This window comes from Arvicanthis niloticus, chromosome 2 (genome assembly GCF_011762505.2).
Source record: "Arvicanthis niloticus isolate mArvNil1 chromosome 2, mArvNil1.pat.X, whole genome shotgun sequence".
In the NCBI taxonomy this organism is placed as follows: Eukaryota; Metazoa; Chordata; class Mammalia; order Rodentia; family Muridae; genus Arvicanthis; species Arvicanthis niloticus.
Genome location: NC_047659.1, coordinates 114106462 through 114129431, shown reverse-complemented (window position 1 = coordinate 114129431; position 22970 = coordinate 114106462). Strand labels below are relative to the sequence as shown.

Below are 22970 nucleotides of genomic sequence, written 5' to 3'. Positions count from 1 at the left end.
ATTCAGGTCAGGCATGATGATGTACACCTGTAATCTGTACTTTGGAGGCAGAGGAGAATTACCAGTTTGAGGCCAGCATGGGCTATATAGTAAAACCCGTGTCAAACAAACAAACAAACTAACAAACAAACCCCAAACAAACCAGAGTAAACTCTTAACAAAAAAGGACTTCGTTCTTGAACTAATTTTTCTATGGTCTGAATTCCAAATGTCCTTTGTAGGCTTAGGTTCTGAGCCCTTTCTTGTCTGTCATGAAGTTAACTGCCTCCTCTGCCATGTTGTTCACCTTCACCTTAGGCCCAAAGTCACAGAGTCCATGGACAGAATCATGAACCAAGCAAATCCTTTCTCCTTTAAAAATGTTTTTCCACTTTATTTACTTTTATTATGTATATAAATATTTGCCCAAATACCTGTATGGACACCACATACTTGCAGTGCCTGTAGAGGACAGAAGATGGCACCAGAGGATCTGAGACTGGAGTTACAGATGGCTGTAAACCACAATGTTGGGGACTGTGAATTGAACCCAGGTCCTCTGGAAGCAGCGTCATTGCTCGTAACCACTGAGTGATTGTTCCATTCAGAGTCCTCCCTCCTTTTAAGTTGTTTTGTCTGGTATTTTGCCCAGTGATTTGAAGGTCTAATACTGGGGCCAAGCCAAGACGATGTGCTCAGGACTCAGAGAAACTCTGCTTGCCCCACAGCTCCCTGGATACTGTGAGGCCCAAGAAGTGGTTGTCAACTGAGTGCCTCAATAAATAATTTAGATGGATCCATCTCCCAATCAAGCAAGCCACCTCTCGCTTTCAAAACCATGTGCCAAAGGAGAAAACAGGAACACATTCCAGTTCTTTATTCAGAAGTCTTGATGTCCACTCTGCCTGATTACTCCATAAAGTTCAGACATCAGTGTGGTTTTGTGTCATAATTTGTCTGAAGATCCCATGTCTGTGCTGGTGTCCTAGTAATTGGTACATTCCGTTAAAAATCAAAGCAAAGACAAGAAAATGTTCAGTGTAAGGTTCTGGAATCTTCCTCCCAATGAATCAGCTGCTACACTCATTATTTTTTCATGGATATAGTGGAGGTATGTAACTTGATGGATCTCTCCTTGGGTGGCCCTCATCGGGCTAGCACCGAGGGCTATGCCACTGGAGGGTTCAGACTGGTGGCAGATGCATTTTCTGGCCAAGTTTAATCTCCTGTGGCTCTGTCCTTTATCTTCTCCTGGTGTAGGAGATTTCCTTACAAGTTCAGGCCACGGGAAACTTCACAGGCTTTTGATGGCTCTTAAACCAGGATGGCTCCAAAGGTCAGCGTCTAGTTGTGCTAGACTGTAATTCCACATGCTACCTGCAGGTGTCTCCCTCTGACTCCAGAAATTTTTAATCTGTGTGTGACAAAGACAATTTTGTGGGTTACCCTGAGACACACCTTTTATCTTAGCACTCGGGGGCAGAATCAGGAAGATCTCTCTGAGTTCGAGGCCAGCCTGGTCTACATAGTGAGTTTAAAGAAAGGCTGCTTTGGGTAGTAAAGGTTATGCGAAGAACAGCACTGTCAAACATGACAGTTTGTAATGGTGGAAATGTTCAATTATCTACAAAAAACAGTAGACATTGACCACACAAGGCTGTTGAGTCATTGAAATGTGTCTAATACTACTGGGGAACTGAGTTTTACATTTCTATTATGCTTAATTCAGCGTGTGTGTGTGTGTGTGTGTGTGTGTGTGTGTGTGTGTGTGTGTGTGTGTGTATTGTCAGTGCTGCTGTATTAGGCAGCCTAGCTGTGTTCCCATTGTTGCTTCTTTTGTTTCAGCAAAGGATAATCAGAAGAAGACATTTAAAACAGCAACTGACAGGAAGTCCCCTCACCAATATCAGAGTGGCTGACTATAGGACAGTGAAGATTTGGGGGCCACTGAATAGCTGCTGTGACCTTAGTAAGTGAGCCCCAGCTTCCTCTGCAAATTGGGGACAGTAGTAGCAACTTCAGAAGAAGCCCATTGTAGTGTGGACATGTGGTATACTGAATAATCCCACCATGTTGGCAAGCTGAGGCAGAAAAATAGCAAGTTTGAGGCCAGCCTGGGCGACATAATAAGACCCTACCTCAAACCAAATAAAATAGCTTATTTTGAAGAGCTAAGTGTCACTCCCATGGTCTCTTCAAGGTTCATCAAGTGAGCAGGTTGGTCAGGGGCCAGCTAGGAGTCAAGTTTTGTGTTATCTTCATTACTATAAGGTTCAAAATCAAAGAGACTCACAGAAAACATCACAACAGAACACAAGTTGTCTCCACTGTTCACCTAGGATTCCTAGACAGTAACACTTTTGCCACATTTGCTTCGTGTTTTATTTCTACTCGTGTGCATTTTTTTTTTTTTTTTTTTTTTTTTTGTAGCTGTAAAGACTTTTTCTAAATCAAGTGAGAGTAAATTACAGCTATGATGCCCTTGATCCCTCCGGCCCAGAGCTTCGATGTGTAATTCATAAAGAAAAAGTGTCATTACAGACAGAGTCACAGTGTCATTTCCCAGGTCAAGAAAGTGACATGATTTAACATAATTATCTAATTGTGATTAGATGTCACCAACGGTCTTTTGTAATGTCCTTTATGGCAAAACACTATTCTATTTCTCCACTATATTCAGTCGTCCTGTCTCTTTTCTTCCAGGCTGTGCAGTTCTTTCCTGTCAATGACATTGGTGACAAAGCAGACAATGATCTTACATCATGTCCCTTAGGGTCTGACTGACATTTCCTCTTGATTAGCCTCAGACTGTATACCTTCTGACAATACTTAGAAAATAATGCCCCTTTCTCCTACCAGCAGGGACAGGAATTAGTTTCTTGGTCTAGGAAAATAATTTCTAATAGTAAGTATTCCAGGTAAGAAGAAAAGCATCTGGAAGCATCTAAGGAGCCTGGTTTAGCTTGCATGAGCCACTATTAGCTCCTTGTTTCCACAGACAGAGGAAAGGGTTGAAGGCAGAGGACTCGAAGCCTGAGAGGGAGCTACAGAGAGAATAATGGCTAATGCTGGATCCCAGAATGAGCAGGGGCTGGAGAAAGTGCTGAAGGCAACAGAGCAGGCTTTTAAATCGCTTACTTAAAAAACTCTCATTTGTTTCTCTGACACGTTAAAAAAAGGTGCCCACTGTGAAAAATACAAAAGGAACAAAGAAGAAAATAGCAAAGGCCCAGCCGCTGCAGCCCTGTTAATCTTGCAGCCACATGCCTTGCCAGCCGCCAGAAAAGCTCCTTCCAAACTGCTCTTGAAGTAGGAAACAAGCAGAAAAAGCCACGTCTTCCCTGGGAGACGGTGACGTCATACTAGCAGAAGCCAGCCCCTAGGACAGCTTTTGCGCTTTTTTTTTTTTTTTTCCTTCTTCACTCTGACAGGGCTGTGTCTGTAGGCTGGGAGGGGACAAGTAGCCGGGCACCTTGGAAAATTCAGATCTGCTGCTGTCATATCTGTGGGACTCTCAGACTGCCTTTATACGTTTGGAGCTGAGAGAAGAGTTTCACTATTTTTAAAGATAAAAGGGGAGGGGTGTGGGCTGCAAACCCAACCCGTACTTCTTGTTCAGACGGGGCATGCAGGCTAGGGCCAGGTCAGGAAGAACCCTCCCTGAGGGCAGAGCTGGGGTCAGGGTAGGTGGAGGTGGGAACCGAGGGGGCCCAGGAACAGGTTCTGTCAAGTTTCTGTCCTCAGTCTGTGCAGCCCTAGGGACAGGCCTGGGGACATCCTTGGGCCTATAGAGCTGAGTATAGACAACTGTAGCAAGTATGAGAGGGGGACCGGGTGCCCAGAGCGGGTCTGTCTGCCTTTTGGGATCCAGTTCATCCTATGGTGGGGGGCCCAGGACAGGGTGGGTCAGGAGGCTGAGAAGCAGCTCTCTGGAACTGGAACTGATGGGATGGGAAGTGGCGGTGCCTTCCAGCATGCTCACAGCACATTTAACTGTGCACGTACTGTGTGGTGACTTTAAAACAACCCAGGCGAACCTTTAGCCAGAGGATTATTATCACCTATGGTGGACAAATGAGGAAACAGAGGACAAGGTAAGCGAGATAGCTCATAGCCTGAGCTCGCGTCCGCAGCCACCAGCAGGTGACCTCTGACCCTGCCTCTATGTGCTCGAGGCTTTGTATATCTCTGTGATGTGTGTGTGTATGTGTGTATGTGTGTGTGTGCACGCTCACTGTGTCTTTTAGAGTGTGCGACAACAGGATGGTGAGGAGTAGGAGATGATGGATTTATATGTTCCTTAATAAGACTCTTATTATTTTGGCTTTTTGCAGCATGGTCTCACTATGTATGTCTGGCTGTCCTAGAGTTCACTATGTAGAGAGCAAGCTAGCTTCCAATTCACAGAGATCCTTTTGCCTCTGTGTGTACTCCCATGCTTGGCCAAGACTATTTTATTTTTTAATTGTGGTAAAACAAAAAATTTTAAAGTCGAGGATATAGCTTAGTGGTAAAGCCCTTGGCTAGTGTACCTGAGGACCTGAGTTTGATCCCCAGATTCAGACAAATGAACACATAAAACAGTGAATTTACAGCCTTTACTTTGCTGAGTGTACCCCACACTGTTAATTGCATGCACCACGTGTAATAGATTTCTAGAACGTGCCACCTAGTGAAACTGAAACTCTACACACGGAGGAACAGCTCCTCATTTGCCTCTTGCCCAGGCCCTGGTGACCACATCCTATTTTCTGTCTATGTATATTTGACTGTTCTAGGAACCTTGTATAAATGGCATCCTGAGGTTTTATCTTCTGTGAGTGACATTTAGCATAATGTCCTGATGTCCCATCCATCTTATAGACTATAAATGAATTTTCCTTTTTTTCTTTTTGTTTCCAGAGATAATTTTGCGATATAGTCTAGTCTGGCTTAGAACTCACTGTGGAGCTCAGCCTGGCTTTGAACTCATGATTCTCTTGCCCCAGCTTCCTGAGTGCCAGGACTGTTGCAGGTGTGTGCTGCTCTGCCTGGTTGAATTTCATTCTATCTGTGGCTGAAAACTTCCCAGTGTTTATATATTGATTGTCTTTACTGCTTCACCTGCCTGTGAATGTTTCATTTTCTTTTACCTCTTAGCCATTGCTGCAATAAACATGAACATGTAAGTATCTTTTCAAAAGTCATTTCCAGTCATTTGGATATATCCCTGTTTTTTAGTTTGTTTGAGCAGCTATAACACAAAACCTTGGACTAGGTAATTTTTTTTTTTAAGTTTTTTTTTTTTTTAATTAGAAAAAAGTTATATCTGAGTGTGGTGGTATATGCCTTAGATACAGCACTCAGGTAGCAGAGAAAGGCAGAGAACTCTGAGTTCAAGCCTGGCTTAGTCTGCATAACAAGTTCCAGGCCAGCCAGAAGTACACAGTGAGACCTTGCCTCAAACAAATAAACAAACAAAAAACAACAAAAACAAAAAAACAGGGCTGGAGAGATGGCTCAGTGGTTAAGAGCACTGACTGCTCTTCCTGAGGTCCTGAGTTCAATTCCCAGCAACCACATGGTGGCTCACAACCATCTGTAATGGGACTGATGCCCTCTTCTGTCATGCAGACCTATATGCAAATTGAGCACTCTTATACACAAATTTAAAAAAACCATAAAAAACCAACACACACACACACACACACACACACACCCTAAAACCCAAAGACTTATTTATTTGTTTATGTGGGTGGTGTTTTGCCTGCATGTGCACCTCATGAGCACCCAGGCCCCGTGGATGTCAGAAGAGGCCACTGGATTCCCTGGATCTAGAGTTACAGGCATTTGTGAGTTGCCCTGTGGATGCTGGGAACTGAATTTGGGTCCTCTGCAAGAGCAACACGTGCTCTTAACCATGGAGCAGTGGCCCCAGCCTCTAGACTAGGCAATTATAAATATAACAACTTTATTTCCCATAACCTGGAGGCTGGGGAATCCAAGACTGAGGCTCAGCATTTGGTTTCTGGTGAGGGCTGGAGGAGGGGCACTGTGTCCTCTTGCTGAAGGGCGAGCTGGGTAAGTATTGCTGCAGGAATCTCTTGGACGGGACTGCCCATGGGGAAGCCTTCAGGCCACTCAGCATCTAGACTGCCCACCTCTCCCTCCCTACTCCAAGACAGGATTTCTCTGTGTAACAGCCTTGGCTGTCCTGGAACTCTTTTTGTAGACCAGGCTAGCCTCAAACCCCTCTCCCCACTCTTCTTCTCCCTCCCTCCCCCAGTCTTCCACAAGACTCAAGTTCCGCCTAATGTTTGGCTGTGGGTCTCTGCATCTGATTGTCCCCACCTCTTAATCATATTGGCCTCCCTTGAAATTTGGAGAAAATGTATTCAAACCACAGCAACCTAGCTATGGGACTGATAGATTATACATAGTATTATCTTCAAAAATGTTCCGCAACTTCTATTACTATTTTCCAGAGTGACTGCAGCATTTTGTTGAGCCGATTTTGAGATATATTCTGCACTCTTCCCCCATGAGGTTCCTCATGGTATCTTAATCAAATCATGAACCCTTCTCTCCCCGGCTTACATCTCTACCCTGCTTCCTGCTTACTTCCTGGACTCTCCATCCAAATTCACTACAAGTTTCAAGTCTTCATTGTGGTCTCTTCTGTCAGGAACTCAGTTAAGGCCTGCCACTTGCTTCAGGTTATGGAGTTCCCAAGTGGCTATTCCGAGCATCTATTGCTGTGTAATAAAATGCCACACAATCTGGTGGCTTCAGATGGCCTTATTTATCACCCTGCTTCTGTAGGTTGACTGGGTTTGACTGGGTGATTTGGGGGTGGGGGGGGCACAGTCCAACATGGTTACAGATAAATGTCTTGGGGATAGAGGCATCTGCAGGCTCTACTGTACTGGTTGTCCAGAACAGCTAGGAGTTCAAGGTTAAGAGGCAGGACAAGAGCCTGCTAAAGGATTCTTTTGGAATAGTATGGGGTCACCTCTACCACATTCTAGTAAAAACAGTACTTTCAGGTTCTCTCAGTAGGAGAGGTGGAGAGATGAATCATGTCATGCTTTGAATATGAGAGGCCCCCATAAGCTCTTGTTCCCAGAGAGTGGTCACAAATTTAAGATGTGGGGCTAGCTGGAGGCGCTGGCTGGTGAGGGCAGACTCTTAGGAGCATATCTTGTTCTTAACCCCATCCTATCTGTCTCTGTGCTGACTCACTGGCCTCTGTGAGCAGCTCTGCTTCTTTAAGCCCTTGCCACCACAGCGCCCTGCTTCTCTACTGGCCCACAGCAATGGAGCAAGCTGTCCCCGTACTGAAAGCCGGAGCCCAAATACCATGTAGCAGAAGAACATCTGGACAGGGCAGGGGCTTTTTGTTTGTTTGTTTGTTTGTTTGTTGTTTGTTTTTGGTAGGCCTCAGGGCCAGGATATAAACCAGTATGGTTTGAGAACTCCTAATTGTAACCTCCATTTTGCCTCTACTGAGGACAAATAAAGAAGACCGGTCATTTCTAGAGGATTGGAGGGTGAGGTGAAGATAATGGGAAACATAAGGATGATTGATTAGGGTCCTGTGTTTAAGTCCGGACTAATGTGGCCTCAACTGATCCCCAAATGTAGAGCCAGCAGTCTTGATAGGGATTTGGAGAGCTCAGGGCAGCAATCACGAAGCATGTTTGGGATCACCAGAAACAACCCAGAGGGGCTGGCCAGATGGTCCAGCAGTAAAGGTGCTTGCCTTTGCCAACCTGGTCGACTCAGTTTGACTGCTGGCAGGTACACTGTAGAAGGAGGGAACTGGCCGGGCAGTGGTGGCACACGCTTTTAATCCCAGCACTTGGGAGGTAGAGGCAGGTGGATTTCTGAGTTCGAAGCCAGCCTGGTCTACCGAATGAGTTCCAGGACAGCCAAGGCTACACAGAGAAACCCTGTCTCGAAAAAACAAAACAAAAAAACAAAACAAAACAACAACAACAAAAAAGGAGGGAACTGATTCCCCAAAGTTGTCCTCTGACTTCCTCTTCCTCCTCCTCCTCTTCTTCCTCCTCTTTCTTCTTCTTTTTTTCGAGACAGGGTTTCTTTGTGTAGCCCTGGATGTCCTGGAACTCACTCTGTAGACCAGGCTAGCTTTGAACTCAGAAATCCGCCTGCCTCTGCCTCCCAAGTGCTGGGATTAAAGATGTGTGCCACCACTGTCCAGCTGTCCTCTGACTTCTGTATGTGTGTTGTCAGGGCTAGCTTAAGCATCTCAGTGAGCCCCTGTCTCAAAAGAAAAGGCAAAGTGAGGATGCTGTGTGTAGCTCAGTGATAAGAGTCCTTGCCTAGTATGAGTGGGATTCCAGGGTTAATCTCCAGCATTGAAAATGAAAATAGTTTCTGGAGATACATTGGAGGATTGTGAGTCCAAAAATTATTCTAGATTTCCAAGATAGGCCGAAGATGCCAATTAAAAGTGTCCTTGTAGGAGAGAGTCGTGGAAACACACCTCATACGGGAGAAGATGTGACGAGGCATTTGAAGGTTCTGCCTTTGGAGAGATGTGGCCACAAGCCAGGGAATGCCAGAGGCCACCAGAAGAAGCAAAGATTCTCCCCTGGAGCCTCTCCTGGACACACTGATTTTGGTCCCATCACATTGATTTCACCTTCTTGGCCTCTATATCTGGATCTGAAAATAAATGCATGCGGCTTCAAGACTCCCAGTTTGTGGCAACTTACAATAGCTCCCACCAGCTGAGATAAATCCACGTCAGACGAAGCTGGAGAACAGGGTTGTAAACTTAGTCCGGCAGGCATTTAAACAAACGCTTAGCAAAATCCCTGAGTGCAGTTGTGTGTCTAGGGGACTTGTGACAGGTTGCACAAGTGTCACAAAGTGTTTGACATCAGGGAGTCTGTGTCAAGAGTTCAAGGAGTCTCTTGGTTGTTATTAAGAAACACTAGAGGGCTTGAGGGCTACCTCTGCAAAGATCCAGGGTTCAGTGACCTTTCAAGATGAAGATGGTTGAGAACCACCCCTCCCCCCATGACCTTAAATAAATGTATGTGTAACACAGCCTTGGAGGGACAAGAGGACACAAGAGGTATTTGGATAGGTTGGCCTTTAAGGATGATAACTCTAAAATAAAGACATCAAAGAAGTTGGAGTTTAAGGAGACGTGTCTTGTCATTTGAGGGTCTGGCTGGTCAGTACCTGGTGTAAAGTGAGACTCAGATACAGACTCAGGGCAGCAGGGGTTTTTGAAAGAGGAACAGAATTTAGTGTTTGGTGGGAAGCCAATGTCTGGGGAGGAATGGTTCGCAGGTACTCCAATCTCACCAGAGCTGGCCTGCTTTGTTTAATTTTTTAACATCTTCCCAACTCTTCAAATGAGTGACAGAAGAAAGGAAGGAGGAAAGAAGGTGAAAATGTCGGAACAATGCAGGGAGGGGAGAACAAGCATGCAGGTATAGCCTCTGCATGGCTCCCTATGTCCACTCTTGGTGAGCAGGCACATCTCTGGGTTTTAGTTCCAGAGTATCAACCATACAACGCCATGAGATAAATCATGCTGGGCAATGAACCCAGGCCCTAAAGCAGATCAATTAGTTCTAATTACATCCATTTATTTTGTGTTTGGGCTGCGGCATGGGATGTGTGTGGAGGCTGGAGGACAGCTTGCCAGAGTCTGTTTTCTTCTTCCATCAAGTGGTTCATTGGGATTGAACCCAGATTGTCTCCCAAACTCCAGAAATTGTTGTTTACTGTCTCTTAGCTTCTGCAGGTCAGGAACCTGGGATTAGTTTATTTTAGTCCTGGCTTTGAGCTTGTGGTCTGCAGGACGTACCCTGTATTCTACACACACACATACCCCACACACCCCACACCCCCCACACACACCACACACACCACACACACCACACACACCACACACACCACACACACCACACACACCACACACACCACACACACACACTACACACACCACACACACACACACTACACACACACACACTAACACTACACACACCACACATACACTACACACACTATACACACACACTACACACATCACACACACTACATACACTACACACATCACACACATCCTAACACTACACATACCACATAGATACTATACACACCATACACACACCACACACACACTACACACACCACACACACCACATAGACACTATACGCACCATACACACACCACACACGCACTACACACACCATATAGATACTATACACACCATACACACACTACACACACACTACACACACCACACACACACTACACACACCACACACACACTACACACACCACATACACACACACTACACACACACACTACACATACACACACACTACACATACACACTACACACTATACATACCACACACACACACTACACACATCACATATGCACCACACATAACACACACACACACACACACACACACACACACACACACACACACACACACACACCTGTCCAGGGCTCCATTGAGGTCATAGGACCAGTTTCCAGAATGGCTCCCTCCATGGATGGTGAAGCCATGCTGACCATGGGCAGAAAGTCTCCACTTTTCATTCCTAGACCTGTCTACAGAATGAATGCCAACTTTCCCAAGTGAGTGATCCCAGAGACTCAGGCAGAAGCCACTGTGTCTTTTATGAGCAGGACACTTTCTGCCATTCCTACAGCAGATTATACAGGTGAGCTCCGTTCAGTATGGGAGGGAGCTTCCATGGGGTCCACCTTCCAGGAGGTACGGTGTACCACTGAAGGCTGGTGGTCTCCAGAACAGTGGAGAGGGCTGTCACGTGGCTAGAGGGTCAGGATGAACAGGAACTGTCTATACTGCTGGGATCTGCTCCGGTGAAGTGCTGGCTCCAGTGAAGGGATGGAGAGAGTCTGTCATTCCTCCATGATGCCCATGCAGCTTCTGCCCATGCTGGCAGGGAGTGGAGGCCTCCTTTGGGCACTGCTGGATCCTGTTACACTGTCACTGAGCAAGACAAGAACTGTGGAGCCTGTGGCAGGAGACAATGGCCCCCATTGAGGAATTATGACGCAAAGGAATCAGCCAAGCCCACAGTCACCATTCAGTAAACAATAGGTATTCCAAGAGGGCCCAGGGTGCTCCCAGGAGGCGCACAGATGCACATCACCAGCTCTGGCAATCCCTCCCCTCTCTCAGGTTTCCGACACTGTGCCAAAGGAAAAATCTCTCCTGGATCTGCCTGAAAAGGTCAGTCGTTATGAATATCTTAGAAATCTGGCTTCTGACCTTCATGCAGTTTGCCCTCGTTCAGTTCAGGGTGGTACTTTCCTGATTCACTTTTCAAGTCTGTAAAAGGCACCCACCTATGTGCTGGCACCAGGGGTAAGTGGGGGGTGGGGAAGTATGCAGAAAGGTTTGAGGGTGGCCTGTGACAGCTTTGTTTATTTCCACAGCTCCTGCCTTGGCATCTAATGTTCAGTAGAGTACTGGGTGATGCCATATCTTAAGAACTTTATGTGAATCCAGTCATTTGTCTGTCAGCTGGGGGATGGGGTGTTTTTTGTTCTTGGGCTTGAGCAGAGCTCCCAGCTGTACCCAGGGTCTGGCTGTATTGTTGTCTTATGTTGTTATGAGTAAAGATACAATTCTGCAATCATGTCTGACTGTCAGAACGGAGAGGGAGAGGAAGCCCCCTTCTCAGGACCTTAGCTGGAAGCCACTTGTCAAAGTCTTTGCCTCTCCAGTTAGGTAGATCTGGGGATTCCTGATAGCAATATGGAGAAGAGGCCTTTCTGGGAAGGCTTCTGTTGATCTGGGCCTCAAGGATCAGTTTGCTCTGGAAGGCCACCTGGAGTGCCACCTGGAGATTCTGTGATGTCAGCTGTCCAGGTGAGCACAGGCAGCTATTCTGATCTGAGCTTAGCCACTTACGTAGAGTGTGACCTTTGCAAGGTAGTGTGTGTCTTTGTGCAAGTGCTGGCTGGCATTTCTGTGGAGGTATCCCCTTCCTGCAATCCTTTTGGGGAACAACCTGCTTTCTTCCCTCCTTTAAGCAGTCAGTGAGGACATTGCAGGACTGGAGATGGAGTTGCAGGAAATACACGAACCACCATTTCGCTCCATACCTTCATTTACTTGAATGTATGAGGCCAGAAACAGCAATGTGCAGGTGGATAAAAAGTATCCCAGCATCAGAATCAGATTCTAATTGCAGGGTGAACTTTGCTTTTTGAAGGGAAATAGTTGACAATATTGTAAAGGAATAGCAATCATAAACCAGTACAAATTGCTGCTCCCCAGGTCCACGCACCTGGCGATTTCTAATTGGAATGTAGACTCTTGGGGCATCTGTGCTAGAGATGTCCCATCTGCACCTGGGCTTTGCCTGGTCCCCCCTCTATCTATTTAGCTTAGTGTCTTGGGATGCTGGATCCTAAAGCCGGCATCAGTGGGTTCCTAGGATGCAGTTCTAGGTCCTCATAGATTGTACCTAGAGGACAGGGAGAGAGAGTCAGGATGTCTCCCTCTCCATAACCTCTTCCTTTCTGGGAACCTGTCATTTGGTTCCATCTCCTGGCTAAGGCCACAATTTCTGACTGGGGCCCTCTCTGGGCTGCTGTCTTTTCTGAGTTCCCGTAGTTCTTTCTTCACCTTTGGGAGGGTTCCCTAATGTTACTGGTCATGGTATGAGCTTTATATTGTCTTATAAACTGACCTGCATCTTTATATATCGACTCTACTAAATTCTTCTCAAACCACCCAGGTGAGTGTGCTGTTTGCATTCCCAATGCTGGTCCACTTGACATTCAAAGTCTTGTTTTGAACAGGGTCTTTTAACTCTCTGCCTTTTCTTTTCTTCTTAAGGCCCCAAGGAAAACTTGAAGTTCCACTGGAATGGCTGCTGTTTGAACTTGAAAACCCAGAGCTGGTCTTTGGGGCAGGGGGCAGATTGACTCTGTGTCTTTCTTCAGAACAAAATCAACTGAGTTTTAAAAGTCTTGTCCGTGGGAATAACTGAGGATGTTTTCATCCCTGAGGGGACTATCGCAGACTGCTCAGAATAAATTCAGACTTATTTTGAGAAGGGAAAGGAAGAGAAAAGTGAGGGGTAGGGAAGGAAGATAAATTATCTGTTACTGCTGTGAACCTCAGATAGCCAGATTGGCAGGGTGTGGTGGTGCACACCACAGGGACTAGAACATCGCTGTGAATTCAAGGATAGCCTGGTCTGCATAGTGAGTCTAGGCTGGCCACAGCTAGATAATGAGTCCAGGCCAGCCATGGTTAGACAGTGAGATATTGTCTCAAACAACAAGAAGAACAACAAAACCACCAGATCAAAGAGGGTATGACAGCGCTGGGCAGTGGTGGCGCACACCTTTAATCCCAGCACTCGGGAGGCAGAGACAGGTGGATTTCTGAGTTTGAGGCCAGCCTGGTCTACAGAGTGAGTTCCAGGACAGCCAGGACTACACAGAGAAACCCTGTCTCGAAAAACAAACAAACAAACAAACAAACAAACAAAAAAGAGTGTATGACAGCAACTTTTCTGTTTACTGAGGAACCCTAGAAGACAGCTCCGGGGAAGTAACTCATGCTCCAAATTCCAGAGATATCCCAGGAGACATCCCAGGTGAAGGGACAAGCCAACGAAACAAACACCAGTAGCAAGTCCAGTGGAATGCTACGGGGTTGCTCACAGGGGTGTCAGCTGTGCACAGACACGTGATGAGGAGAGCTTGAATGTGTCTGCTAAATGTATGCATTCCAAACGGAAGCCCCAGGGTATCTGCCCTTAAGGCTTAACATAGCTTGGGGTTGGGTTTGTTGTCTTGAGAGTGAGTTGTAAAGTGAGTTCGTTCCCTTCCACCTTCTGCCGTGGGCCGAGGACGCAGCAGTTTCAAAGTTTCTTGCTAGCTGTTACATGCTTGGGCTCCCTACCCTTTAGAATCATGAGTTAAAATGTCTGTTGGGTATAAATTACCCAGGTTTTTGACTTTTCTTATAGTGGCAGAAGACAGGCTAAGAGGCAATAAAAGCTGGCTGTGGGGTGAGCATGCACCCGATTTTGTGGAAAGTGAATGAATGGCCCGTGTTTATTTAGTATGTAAAATCCCATCAGCTTGGGTGAGCCATATGAAGGCCATGTGAGAGGTTTGGCAGAGATATGGGACCAAAAGAAGTAGCTATGACACATGCCTTCGGGCTTAACCCCGCCCCTACATCTCTTCTCTGGGCCGGTATGAGGAGGGGATTAGTTATGTGCCTGTCCCAGGATGCTCAGCCCTACAGTGTCATCGTGGGATGACACGAGGTTGTCTGAGCCAACAACTGAACAGTCGTACTTGGCTTGCATGAGGTAAGGGGAAGAGGGGGGGTATTTGCTTAGATCCGTCTGGCTGCCAACAGTGTGGACCACATCAGGAGACAAGAACAACTCAGCATGCATTACTACACAGGGACTCTTTATAAAGGGACTGCTTTCAGCAGAGTGGGACCCAAGAGTCCCAAGGCGCTCTTCCTGGAGGGATCACGGATGAGTTTCCAGCACCTGATCAAAGAGGCAGCCTGCAGAGGTCACTGCATGGAGCCTCCACCAGACCTGTGGTGAGGGAGGAAGAAACGGGGGTGTATGTGGTGGATAGCACTCTCCTTCTCCACTTCGTCTCCCACCATTGTCTCCTGTTGGTTGGATCCAGTGAAAGAGGACTGAGAAGCTAGGCCATCGCATCTCCACTTGGGTCCTGAGCTGCCTGTGTGTGCAGATCGGTGGGAATGGAAGAAGCCAATGGTGAGCACTTCCATGTTGGATACCAGTGTGGATATGTGGGGCTCCTCCACACTGTTGGAATCATGGAGGGAGCCAGGCAGATACATCAGAACCGTCCTTCTGAGGAAGGAGAGGAGGGGAGGCTGCAGTATTTTCCCATTGGATCCAGACCCTCCTCAGTGAGATTTGCTCCGGTCTTCCTTGACTTATGGTCACTGGTGGGCTGGTCTTAGTACAGGCTGGGGGCAGAGGGGTTGTGTGGAGCAAAACCTGCAGTGTGGCTATGGAAGGAAAGTTCCTTTTGACTGTCCACCAAAGCACAGGTGAGCAGTGAAGAATCCTGGGCTGGGCAGGGGTATCAGTAGCTGTACCCAGGTACCTAATGGAGAGACAGTCTTCCCAACTGAGAACTACACATTGGGCACCTGCTGTGCTCTTGTGAGCACATGGCTTGCATCAACCCATGGCCCAGCACGGGAGCCATTGCTATGGAGACAGATGTCCCTGGGGTCCTGTTTAACATAGATGCCAAGCACTGTAAAACTGCACAGACAAAACTGTGCCTGGCACACAGAAGGTACTCAATAAAGTGTGATGGAGTGTGTTACAGTGTGCTGAAGGAACGTTCCTGCCAGTGGAAGGGGTTGGGGAGATGGAGAGACATGGAGGTCTGTGTGGTTGAATGACTTGACAGTCTGGGGAGCTCTGACTCTGGTGGGGCCTGAGTTTTCCAGAGCATTCAAAGGCTGGTGAAGCTGGGCCTGGTGGTATGGGCCTACTCATCCCAGCTCCTGAGACGGAGAATAGAGACGTGAAGGTCTGACTGGGAAACTTCGAGACTTACTTTAAATCAAAATGAAAAATAAAAAGAGGGTTGGAGATATAGCTCATTGACAGGGTGCCTGCTCAGCATTTGTAAGGCTCTGGGGTCAAGGTTCAATCCTAGACTTGGGGGAATAAAGACCAATTCGGCTGAGCAGCGAGGATCCAGGAGAGAAGGGAAAACGGCCCTAATGGACAACTGTGATTTCCCGTACTGAGTATGGGAAGACTCTGATTAAGGAAGAGTAAACTAGGACCCTTCAACTGCCCAACTGGACAGAGAGAGAGAGAGAGAGAGAGAGAGAGAGAGAGAGAGAGAGACAGACAGACAGACAGACAGACAGACAGACTGGCAGCTGCTCATCCACTGTAGGAAAGCCTAGAGGTGGCCACAGCTTGCTAGCACACTGGACTCCTTCATGGTCAGTGTGGGCATCTCCTTGTCCCCTCAGCTTCCCTGGCAGCCTCCTGGGAAACTTTGATGACTTGATCTCTGTGCCTGGTGGAGGAAGGGAGGCTGTTGGCCCACCAGGCAGGCCATACAGACCAGCCTTTATGCCCTGTGGCCTCAGGGAGGTGTAGGCTGTTTGCAGGCTCAGCGTCTGCTGGCCTGCAACACAGGCACTCTTTGTGGTGTCCAAGATCCAGGAGGCATGGGGGTGGGAGGCCCAGGGGCAGATTCCTGGGGGACAGCTTATAGGTGGCATGTTGGGAATAAAATGATAGCCTCAGCAAGAGATTTGAGGGTAAGGCACAGATGTGTGTGTGTGTGTGTGTGTGTGTGTGTGTGTGTGTGTGTGTGTATCTTCTTCCGAGAAGATACCTTTGAACTAGCCTGAAGATTTCATGCAGCAAACAGACACCAGACCTTCTGACCTGGCCTGAGCAAAGGCCTTCTGATTTGCATCTTTGCTAACTAAAGTTGTACATCACCCATGACCCCCAGAGTCTGCTTCTGGGCTTTAAACATCTCTGGAGCCAAGGTTTCAAATGCAAAACCACAAATATTTACTGGATCTTCTCTGGTGGGATTCCTGGGAGCTGAAGTGGACTGTACCTCTCAGGCCCTGGCCTCCCGAGGCCTGGATTCCCTCCTCTTTGGCCGATTTTCCTGGCTCTATTCTTCTTAGCTATTTCTATTTTTCTGGTGGAAATTCTCTTTACTCTGATCGGCTGGGTCATGATAGTTAGGGACAGTTTGGGTTAACCCAGTTAGCCGCTGGGTTGTGGAGTCACACAAGGGTACCACGCTCAGAAGTGCCCCACACTTGGCTGCAGGCGCCATGTTGTCATTTTGAATTGTTTTTTATTGAAGAGCTGAGGATTGAAGACCAGGTCTCACCTGTACCAGGCAGGTATACTACCAGTGACTTTCTAGGCCCCTCTCAAAATTTTGTTTTGAGACAGGGTCTTAATAAGCTGCCCAGGCTGACTTTGTACTTGCCATCCTTCCGCCTTAACCTCCTGAGTAACTATACCCAACATGAGATTCTTATAACATCCTGTTTTTGGTTTGCACAGGACTCCATAAAAATGTAACTACTCATGTTTTGGGAGTGAGGGTTGGGGTAGGAGAGCCCAGGGACATAACCCATCAGAGTCCTAGCCACCTCTCTGTACCTGAGATCTGAGTTTCAGGTACTCATGCATAGCAGACACTCCATTGACTGAGCTATTTCTCCAGACACAACAAATTATTTTTGTTTTTGTTGTTTAGGTTTGTTTGTTTTTGTTTTATTGAGACAACGTGTTTCTGTGTCATTTTAGCTGTCCTAGAACTAGCACTGTAGACCAAGCTGGCCTTGAATTCATAGAGATCTGCTTGCCTCTGCTTCCCGAGTGCTGGGATTAAAGGTGGGCTCCACCACTGCTCGGCAAAAAATTTATTTTTTTTAAATAATTGTTTCATGTGCCAGTGAGATGCCTCAGGGGACAAAGGCACTTGCTGCTGTGACTGACGCCTGGAGTTCAATTTCCAGGACCCACGTGATGGAAACAGAGAATAAATTTCCACAAGTTGTCCTCTGACCTCTACACGTACACGATGGCACATACTTATGTATGTGCACATACACAAACAAATGTAATAAAACCATTGCTTTGTTATACGTATACGTATTTATTGTGAATTTTTAAAACAATACAGAAAAATACAAAGAAGAAGGATTAAAAAAAAAACTCCCATGGCACTATCAGCATTCTTAGGTTTTTGATAAATATTGGGGTTTTTTGTTTGTATGAGTACGTAGAGAAAAACTCTTCTGTACTGTTCGGAAGCATCACCTGTCAATAAAAAGCTGATGGCCTATTAGCAGAGGCAGGAAATAGAAGGTGGGAGTTCCCATAGAGAGGGATTGGAACTCTGGGAGTTAGACAGGGGCTGGAGATTGGCTCTGAGCTCTGAGGAAGTCAGACACATGAAACTGAGGAGAGGTACTAGCCACGTGGTACTAGCCATAGACTAGAAGAAACATGTTAGATAAGTTCAGGGCTAGCTGGGGAACGAACCAAAGTGTATGGCCTAGGCATTTATTCATAAATAATTAAATCTCAGAGTCATCATTCTGGAAACAAAGAGGCTGGGTAGAAAAGCTTGCAGCCACACGAATGCTCTGCCTACATCTTTGTATGTGCACTGCACTCATGCCTGGGGCCCATGGAGGCCAGAAGGTGAAGGAGCCCCTGGAGTTGGAATGAGGGATGGTTGTGAACCACCACGTGGGTGCTAGGAATTGATTGAACCCAGGTTCTCTGCAAGAGCAGCAGTGCTCCTAACCTTGAGATATCTCTCCAAGCCCAGTGAGTACTTAAAAAAAATCAATTAAAATTTATTTGAGATAAGAATGTAAATACAGCTGGGCAGTGGTGGCGCACACCTTTAATTCCAGCACTTGGGAGGCAGAGGCAGGAGGATTTCTGAGTTTGAGGCCAGTCTGGTCTACAGAGTGAGTTCCAGGACAGCCAGGGCTACACAGAGAAACCCTGTCTCAAAAAAACAAAACAAAACACCCAGAAAAAAAAAAGAATGTAAATACAAAATTTCTCACCTCCAAATTTTCCATATGATGGCTCCCAGTCTCTTTCAAATTCATGGCCTCTTTTTCTTAAAATAAGATAAAATAAAATAAAAAATACATATTACATATATATTTGGGATGTATATTAATATGATAACATTATAATAACATATAATATTAATGTTATATATTTCTAAATATCACACATATATGTATACTCCTAAGCACAATTCCTAATCATCACACACACACACACACACACACACACACACACACAGACACACAGAGGTATGTGTGTGTATTTATATGTATATTTTTAAATACAGGGATGACCATTTGGTATTGGGCAATCACTTGGTGTTCTCTTCTCTGGGGAGACTATTTCTCCTGATCTTAGCACTCCTGAGTTGGTAAGTCTTGGTGTAGAGCTGAGGCCTCCTGGGATTTCTCCTGTCGTCTTGGTCAGCTCATGCTTAGGTGGTTATGTTGGTGAAGCTTCATGGGTGCTGCTCTGAGATTCCTAGGGCCAACAGTCTCACAGTGAACCCCCTGTTCCTCTGGCTCTTACAGTTTTCCCTTCCCCTCTTCTGCTCTTCCCCGAGCCTTGGTGTAGGAGTTGCACTGTAGATCTCTCTATTGCAACTGGGCTCAGCAACTCTGCATTTTGACCGGGTGTGGTTTTCTTTAATGGCCTCTGTTTGTTGCAAAGAGAAGTTTCCTTGGTGAGGGGTGAGGACCACATTTATCTGTGGGTATAAAAACAAATATTTAAAGTGTGTTTAGTTAGGGATTCTGCTGGTTTAGTAAGTGACAGTCATAGGTTTTCCTCCAAGATCCATGGCTTTACTAGCCCTGGGTAGTTGGCTAGATTTCCAGTACCACGTACGATCCATCTTATTGAGTGGATCCAATTAGAGAGCTGCTGGGTATCACCAAGCTATGCATGCCACTTCGGCACGATTACTGTGCCATGATTTGTGCTGGTGGTTGTAGTTTCTAAGGGCCATAGCTGGGTAGGACTTGATTCCCTCTTTGGAAACCTTCATGATGCCTTCGGGTCCCATGAAAGCTATTCCTCAGTGAGGAGGTTTTCAGATTCTTTCTAGCTTGGAGAGAACACTTTTATGAAAAATTCTATTTTATTATTTTATATGTATTTTTTTATTTTTACCTGCAGGTATGTCTGTATACCATGTGCATACAGTCCCTGTAGAGGCCAGAAGAGGGTGTTGGATGTCACGTAATTACTCTGGGTTCTCTGGAAGAACAGTCAGTGCTTTTAACCCCGAGACCATCTCTTCCGCCTGGTGAACACTTTTATAGTGCTTTTGTGTGTTTATTTATGTGTGTGTTTATATCCATACTCACATAATTCCACATTTACTTGTATATTTTTTAAAAAGATTTATTTATTTTATGTTTATGAGTACACTGTAGCTGTCTTCAGACACACCAGAAGAGGGCATCAGATCCCATTTCAGATGGTTGTGAGCCACCATGTGGTTGCTGGGAATTGAACTCAGGACCTCAGGAAGAGTAGTCAGTGCTCTTAACCACTGAGCCATCTCTCCAGTACTACTTGTATATTTTTATGTCAACAGAATCATCATATATTATTCTATAGTACAGCTATATTTATAATGTATCTGCATGCATGCGTGCCTGTGTGTGTGTGTCCGTGTGTGTGTTTAGCTTGCTATTTAGTTTTAGGCAGCTCATAAATCCAGGACATATAAGACACATTCCAAATTTTTGACAGCAGCGTGGAATTTCACTGTATTTCTACTCTCTGGCCCTTGACTATTTTTGAGTTCAAAATCCTTATGACCCAGCCTCTCAAGTGCTAGGATTTCAGGTGTGTGCCATCATACCTGGTGAACAAATCTTAGAAAACAAAACAAAACAACACTTCATTGAGGTATGACTGGCATGTTCTGCTTCCCTAGTCTGGGCTTGTCAATCTGTGGGACTGGAACGCTGCTCCTCCCACTTATGTAGCAGCCATTTTGCCCATGGATCCATCTCTCCAATCCTCATCTCTTAGAATAACGTATTGTGCAGCATGGCTGTCCCTTTGTTCTGTGATGCTGTGCGAGAATAGTGTCTTCATGTGAAGATCAGCTGAGGCACGTAGTGTAGGCATCACGATCTCCCAGAAAGCTACTATTGGGTCTCTGTTTAAGGGTTCCTTGAACACAGAAAACCGCGGCGGCAGTGCCTTAGCAGATGAGCTGATGACTGAGATGGCTAACAGGTGACTACCCGATGGCATAGATACTGAGTAGACATGCCGGGCAAAGGTTAATTCACGATGTGGGAGAAAGAGAGAACAGTTTGAGAGTTCATTATGATACTCAGATCAACATAGAGAGTATGCATTTTTGTTTACGTCTTGATTGTTTTCCATGTAATATTTTGGGGCCAGAGATGACACAGAGTAACTGAACCATGGAAATCACAGCCACAAACAAGGCAGGATTACTGCTGAAAAAATTAAAAATTAAAAAAAACCTCTTGTTTTCCTGTAATTTAAATGTAACTGTGTTTTTTTTTTTTTGTAAGTCTGAAGAGAGTTTGGATCGTCTGTCTGATGAACTGGTATTTATGAATCCTAGCAAATGGCTGGCTCACTCAATGCCCTTAAAACCCTCGTGTCCCCCGTGGTCTTCCACTGATACATGAGGGATGGAGAACCAGCGGGGCCTGATGAATCATCATCCCTCCTGCCTCTGAACAGTCCTCTTTTTAAAATCATAGCGTGCTAAACTGCAACGGGTAGTTAAGAGCTCCGTTTGGGGGCAGTTCTGGGAATATCAGGGACAAAATCCGGCCTTGAAGCTGGTGGGGCCATGTGGGGGGCAGGGTGCTTAGGTCAGTGCTCCTCACTCCTCGCCCACGTGTACAAAGTCCAGACGCTGCGGCCGGCTGCTGGCCGCCTGGCCTTGCTTCTCTGCCTGCTCCTGCTCCTCCCCTCTCTTGTCTTCTAGCAATCTCCAATGGAGTTTGGAAGATGGAATGGGAGGAGGGGTGTTGGGGCCAGTTGATGGAGTTCCTGCTCCAGTTGGAGCAGGAAGTCTGCTCGCGGAGAGACAGATGCTTCTCACTTTCAGTGTCTCAACTTCTTTTTTGTTATTTATTTTAAAATATTGATTTTAATTAGCTTTTTCTCACCCCCTCACCCCTTCCCATTTCCCCATTACATATATATGTGTGTATATATACAATTACATAATACAATATAATATGATTTTAAATTATGTGTGTATTTGTGTGTGAGCATGGGTATGTGCAGATACCGTGGCAGCTGCCTGCAGAGGAGAAGAGGGCTTTGCATCTCCTAGGACTAGACTTCCAGGCTAGACTTCCTAGCTGCCCAGGGACTCTGGCTCTCTGCAAAGGCAGCCTGTGATCCGAACTGCTGCCCGACCTCTCCAGCTCCATGCCTTAACTTCTTTCTCCGCTAGATGAGATGAAGAGGGAAGTCTGTCTGCTCCAACTGTAGGGCAAATGGGACCACTTTGCAATCGAGTCAGCAATAGGGGTGGGGGTGGGGGGGCGTGTCTTTGGGACCAGAAGCCTTCCTAACTGTCCCATCCACCCAGAACTGTGTCCTCTCCTGACAATGTGACATTTTTTAGTCTGTTCCTTCAGTGTTTGCAGCATGCTGTGTGGTGACCATTCCTGTGTCTGCTTCTCCCTATTACTAGAATATGAGCTCCATCATCACCGGCAGGCTGAGGCTGGCGTGGGAGTAATGTCCCCTGTACAGTCTCTGCATACAGATAGTGCTCAATGTATGCCTAGTGGAAAATCTACTGGCTGTGGGAAGACAGAGAGGCCGCTCCAGCTCACCAGTCCCTACTCTTAGATGCACCAACAGGAGCAGATAAGGAGTTAGGGACTCCCTGGGAGTCCCATGCTACAGCAAGAGTGAGCACTGCGAGCCAGATGGATGGGTACCATAACTGCAAAGTCCTGTGGTCCTGAATGCAAGGTTCAGCAGGGAGTGCCAAGTGCTGGTCTTAGGATCCCAACAGCAGGCATACCCCTTGTTGCAGCTCCAGCAATGTGTGCTTCTGCAGTACAACAGGCACACTGGACTCTACTACCTAAGGGTTTTACCTGCTCTGTGTCCTTACAGGGGGCTGTGATCGAGTGTGCCTGCAAATGTGTCAATATGCAGTGCACAGTTGTGACACTGTGTGCTTAAGCACGCTTGCAGGGAAGAAATATGCAAGAAGGGAAACAGGCACAGGATGTGAAGCAGGTGGGAACGGGAGTCCGGGAAGGCGCAGGGGCATTGACATTGGCAGAGATCAGGAGAAGAAGGCCACTCCTCACTGCCCTTGGTCCTCACCCAGGCACAGAGGTAGCCCTTGCTTTCACA

The 22970-nt window shown here is 46.4% G+C and overlaps 1 long non-coding RNA gene across 2 annotated transcripts; it reads left to right on the top strand.

Annotated features, from left to right (window-relative positions):
- Window positions 1-3407: 3407 nt before the first annotated feature.
- LOC143441453 (uncharacterized) lies at window positions 3408-18607 on the top strand. 2 transcript variants are annotated; one of them, XR_013108854.1, is made up of 3 exons: window positions 3408-4073; window positions 8447-11221; window positions 12839-18607. It is a non-coding gene; the product is annotated as an uncharacterized LOC143441453 (long non-coding RNA). The 2 variants fall into 2 exon arrangements; XR_013108855.1 differs by having other exon boundaries at window positions 3408-6039.
- The last annotated feature ends 4363 nt before the right edge of the window (window positions 18608-22970 follow it).